A 6246-nucleotide genomic window follows, 5' to 3' on the forward strand; every position below is an offset into this window, starting at 1 on the left:
TGGATAATTTAAAAAAAAAAGCCTTTGTGTCCTGGTTTTCCCGCCTTAGCCATTTTGCTTACAATAAAGCTCTATTCTGTGAGCAACCATATGCATCCCAATAAAGGTTTTAAAGTTTGAATTGAGACAGAGACTGTCTCAGCTTTTGGCCAGCAAATGCAAAGAAAGTTGGCCATGTTCCCTCTATTTGCCAGAAAAGCATGAAAGCTGGGGCCCCTCCTCTGTCAGAGAGACAGGGAAGCACTGATCTTTCTGCATACAGATTTTTGGAAGTATTGGTCCTTGACATATTATTGGTATGACTTGTCTGTCTCTTTCTTACTTGATGTGACCCAAAGCCCCTGAGAAAAGATCTCTTATCTACAATGAACTTGTATAGATTAACCTGGGCTTTTTCCTCTTATTACCAGTTTGCAACCTTCTAGTTGCAGTCCTAAATATCAACAATTAATTCCATGTCTGCAGAATTACAGTTTTTTTGCATGTGGTTTGTCTCTCATGCTACTAAAGCTAAAGACCTAATTGCTTACTTTTTCAATATTTGATGTACATGTGAGTGTGTAATTAAAAAAGCATAGGTATTGTACTATTTATTGCATGTTTCTGTGTAGGCATTTCTAGTATTTGGTTTTCTCTACTTTCAGGGCTTTGCATCTTTCAGTATTCAGATAATCTGACAATCCCTTGAATGATGTATGGCTATATAAAATAAGAATCTTAAGTTATGAAGGAGATTATCCATAAAATTTAGACTTATTTTTAATGTGTTCTGTTATGGTTCAAAAATTATTGTAAAATATTTGAAGTTAAAATATTAAAAGTCAGAATATGGAGTTTATAATTAGTCCATAATAATATCTCTTGCACATTTTTTTACCATAACTGTACCTAAGATTATGTAAATGTTGCTGTGCAATTTTTTTCTGGTGAGTGAATAATGGAAACTAAGCAAGTACTTTGGTTTTTATGGTTATTTTAAGCAGTAATTGTGCACACCTGGATTATGTACAGCTATTATTAAGTTATATAAACAATGTACACTCAAACTGCTTGCTTTTTCTCATAGTTTTTCATAATTATGAAATTTCTGTAGTGGTTACAATTTTTGTTTTTTAGAGCAGTAACTTGTAAGATTAGAAGTGCTGAAATGCATGCATTGTAGTTTCAAAAATATGTTTAAATGTGGTAGTACTACTACCCTTATTACTTCCATAGCTGTTTCTGCTTTTATAAAAGCATTAGAACACTTAAATAAAACCAACCAGCATTAATGAACAAGTAATACACCAGAAAGCTGTACAGAATCCTTGAATACTTCAATGAGGAGTGTGCTGTCTGTTTCTAATTAAATTTGTTCTTACATTACTCTCATGAAGTGTTTGAAGTTTGTCAAATACTTTGTGAAGTCTAAGGTAGATTTTGTGTTTGAAAGTAGAGCTTGCCTTTCCTAAACTAAATTCAATTCTACTGATTTTCCTTTTTTCTTAAAGGTAGGTAAAAACGGAAAGCAGATAGTTTTGGAAATCAGTAAGAAGGTGTCTGGAATACAGTGGGTCTGAGTGGGACACAGTCCCCACTAAATTATTAGGAACAGATCTAAAAGGAGGTACTTACGAGATTGCAAGATAAGCTCGTAATAAAATAAGAGGACTACTGATATAAAATTATAGAATCAAGAAAAAAGTTGGTCTAGAACTTGAAGGAAAAGATGGAAATGAAAAAGATTTGCAGGAGCAGCTAACTGTTTTGAGGTGTGGCAGTAGCATGCCTAAGAAGACAGATGAACAATATTTAATTTGAAATCTCAAAGGACAGGTTAGTCTGCATTCATTTACGTATGCTGGTTTTATGTGCTCTTTCTTCACAGGTCATCTGCGGTTATCCATGAACTTTATTCTAGATATACAGGTACCGTATCTTTATACCTCATCTCCACATTTCTCACACAACCTTGTGAGAAATTGACTTTTGCTTGTTGGCTTTCTATTGACTAGGAAGTACCAGAGAGGAAAGCAGTACCATCCACATTAGAAACTGTTACTATTTAAACAAAGATCTCCATACAGTATGCAAGATACTGATTGAGAGAAGGGAGAAGCTACAGTCTGCCTGTTGCACCTTGTGAGTGCTGGAACAGGTGGTACCCTCACTGAGCTACCATGTGTAAACGCTTTCTGTTCATATCATCAATGAACTTGACCACTTGTGGCATGTCGCTGAGAGGCATCACCTTGCAAACTGTCTTGAAACAGATTTTTGTTTTGCACTGTTTTGAAACATTACAAGGTTTTTGTTGCAAGCAGAGCGCTGTTGCCACTATCAGCCCTTGTTTTGCTCAGCGCTGTGTAGACTGCACAGACTATTATTTTTCCTTGCTGCTTTGCCTCCCTTCAGGGATCTTTTCTCGTGCCAGTTATTACTTCATAACACACTCAGCCGCCTGCTGGGGTCAACACTGGTTTGAACGGTCTGTCCTGCAGGTGAGCCTCCTCCTGCACTGGTCTGCAGGGTTTTCCCCTCAGCAGGATGAAGTCACTGTTGTCTTCTTGCCCAAGAGAAGTCTGATTACAAGGCCTTGGACTGCTCCTTATCTTCGAGTTTGCTGCTTCAGTGCTGGCCTGATAGTGTTTGATTCAGCATTTCAGAGTAACCTCCTCATCCCTGTTCTTGGCGACATTGAAAAGTCCATATTCATACTGCTGCTCGAGTGTTACTTGATAATTAGTTTCCCTCAACTTCTTTTTATCATTTGTGGTTGGGCCTGGTCCTGGTTCTGATCTTAAAAATCTGATCAAATGGTCAGAAGCAGCAGAGAGCGGGGCCTGAGCCCAGAGATGTCAGCAACATAGCTCAGCCAGAACTGGGGCAGCCCTGAGCTGAAATGGCTCCTGAGCCTGCTGCGGGGGGCTGCAGGTGGGGCTGATGATGGCATTTAAGGACTTGGTGTTCTCAGGGCCATGACAGTGCCTCTGATAAATACCCACATTGATCCTGTCCTGGGTTAACACCATGGAATACTGTGCTGCTTGTAGCATTCATTATCGTGCCCAAGAACGGTACAGAAAACAGGCTGGTTTGATCTTAAACTGTTACAGCAGAAATAACCTTGAGCATTTCAGCATGCGTCTGCTGGCTCGTTATCTTCTACAGGCCTTTTGTGGTTGTGTTCTTTGGCTTGTTTAATTGTGGCACCAGCTGCTTCCTCTGTAGTGCTGTCCCTTCTCTGCTCAAGTTTAGAGCATTGATCAGGCATATGTGCACGCCTCCTCCCTTCCAGGACCTTTTTGACCTAAATACAAGGAGTAGAGTTGTATTGGGTTAATGTGTTAGCAGCAGGGCTGCAGAATCAAATGGATGCAAACAAATCTTTCTGCTTGACTGAGAAAGTATATATGTAACACCCATTTTTACGTAATATGTTATTACAGAGGCATAATAATATAAGAATGCATCCTAGGGTAAAAGAACCAAGATGATTTCCTAGCAACATTTTCAGATTTTAATGAAACAGTTTTGTTTGGATACTAGCAGACTCTCTGGCACGTATTGCCAGTTAAGTCAAAATAGAAAAAAAGGTGTTCTGGAGAAGGAAGTGTCATTTTCCAAATTATGACTGCAGTTTTTAGCCTAGTTTCTTATGGAAATGACTTTGTAAAGGCACACTGTGTGTCTGTACACATTTTCTTCCAACTTTTAACTTGGCCTGTAGCAACTGGGTTTATTACAAAGTGCAGGTCTTGAAAATGCTAGACTCAATAAATTTCATGCAGATGTTACTCAGATATAGAAGAGAAGTTCTGTAAATCATTTTGGCTGTGAAGAAGTTGCACATTAGTTGAGGGTCTGTAGAGGAGAAGGACCTTAGTAATACCAATACCTCAGCTCTGAGAAAAGCTTTAGTTGGAAGTGGTACCACAGTTATTTCAAATTCATTTCTTCTAGGAGTAACGAAGGTATATAATGCTTGATTATTGTGCATTCTCTTGTTTTAGATTGTACTTTTAGCTACCCTACATGAACCTTAAATATCCTTTGAGATACTTGTCCATTGATTTTACCAACAATTTCATTGGGTTAAAATTCCATCTATTCAGCTGAAAGTACAAGAACTTTTAAGAAATGTAAGAAGCTTTGAGCAGGTGGTTGTTTGTGTTAGATAATACAGAATTAGCTTTTGCCACATATTCTTAACCTAATTAACTATAGTGTGTGGACTGAAGTAGACTAAAATCTGGCAAAAAGTCCCATCTCATCAAGGGAGCAGATTTTAATGTTTAGAATTCTATATTCTTAGTATTCTTGAAGCAAGGAGCTTGACTGTACTACCCATGAGTGACCTGTTTTATGAGGACTGAACTTAAATTGAATACTTGGTGAAGGTTGTCTTTTTATCCTGAAATAATGGGTGAAGTACAAATGCCCATTTATAAGCCACAGATTGTAAGTACAAGTAGTCAGAAATATTTAATGGACTACTTTCTTAAAGTGTCTGAAAGATAACCAGGAAAAGCAAATAAATACCTCCTCAGCAAGGATGTAAGTGTTCATTACAATGATTTTAATGGTTCTCAAATGAAAGATCACCTAAATATATTACCATCATTAATGAAGATATGCTATGTTAATCTTCAGGCATGTTTCTCCTTCAAATAGGTTAAGTTGTTAAAGAAATGAACTGGAACTTAAGAAACATGGAATTTGTTGTGTATTTTCTGTGTTTGACTCCATTTATCTTGGAAGATGTGACAGCAAAAGAAACTTTGTAATTTTGATTGTGGGTATATTTCTATCCTATTTATTTGTTGAGTGAGATTGCATAAAAATAGTATTTATAATTTGAACTGCAATTAGGCCTACAGGGGTTTTAAAGTATTAAAACATTTAATTTTAAATGATCACTGAATGGGTCTTTCTCAACATAATCAATTTTATCTGAACATAAGGAACATCTTCCAACATCCTGCAAAAATAATTTGCAGTTGTGTGGTGACTTGCTGCTTGCACATTTAATTTTAGCAAGTGCCAACATCTTAGAGGTTGCTTCATGGCTTGAATTAGATGTCAGGGTGGGCTTTCTCCTAGAAAATGATGTGACTGATAAAACCATCATAGGAAAAAATTAATGTAGTCTTGATTTGCTGAGCAAATATTATTTGAGTAGTGCTCTTTTTAGTGTCACAGTGCTTAATATCTAGAAATATTAGAACAGTAATGGTAATATAGAAATAGTTTAATGTATTTTCAGGGCTGCTGAATCAATAGTCTTCTGAAAATTCTGTGTTTTTCAAGAAGATAATTAATTACAATCCAAGCAAACAGGTTGTTTGTGCTTGCCTTGTTTTGATTTTATCCTGTTTTTTACTCTTATATTCTCTCTTAGGCATAATAATATGCACAGGACATAGCAGATGTTCAAAAGAGAAAGAATAAGAGGTTAAATATTAAGATTCCTGAATGAATGGCATTAATAGATCCAGAGTGATATACAAAGAAAATCTATTTTGAGGAAGGGGAATTGTGCAGTAATTTAATAATGTCAGTTTTCAGCATTTGAAATATTTTTCTTTGCTTTTCTTTAACTAAAGTGTAAATGCATAAATTGACAAATGACTGAACTTTTGTCCTCCTACAGATTAGCATTTAATTTTTATTTGAAACATATACTGAGATTTCAAAGTCAATCTTGTAGTTATGACAGCTGAACAGTAACATTAAAGTTATTCCTCAAGTCATGTTTTAAATAGGACTACTGTGGCTTAACATACTGTGAGTAAAAGTCTTACCTGGGGTTTACAGAACACAAGCTGTAGTGATATCTGTGCCTTTAACATACCCTCAGACATTTTCGTCTCAGAAATATTTTTATTGCAGGTTTGTTCTGTTCTCACCAGTGTGGCTTGAATTACAGCTAATACAGGACAGCAAGAGAGAGGGAAATGAGAGAAGACTTGGGTGCTCACATGAGAAAAATGCTGCAAGGAAGAACAAACAAGACTAGGAAAGTGGAGTGTTCTTGTTGCTTATTGTATCGCACCTGGATTGGAGTATTTTTAAAACTTCAGTGGGGTGACAGGTTCTTATGACAAAGTGCAGTTGTTGTTTATGGAAATATGTGTCAGTGTGGCACATGAAGTCCCTTGAAGGCATGGTTTCACGTTGGGTACAAATGCTAGTGAGCTCACATGGGAAGACTACTATCAGTGGCACTTTGCTGTTAAGCGCAACTAGATAAGAAAGAGGATTGCC

This window comes from Geospiza fortis, unplaced genomic scaffold (genome assembly GCF_000277835.1).
Source record: "Geospiza fortis unplaced genomic scaffold, GeoFor_1.0 scaffold130, whole genome shotgun sequence".
NCBI lineage: Eukaryota > Metazoa > Chordata > Aves > Passeriformes > Thraupidae > Geospiza > Geospiza fortis.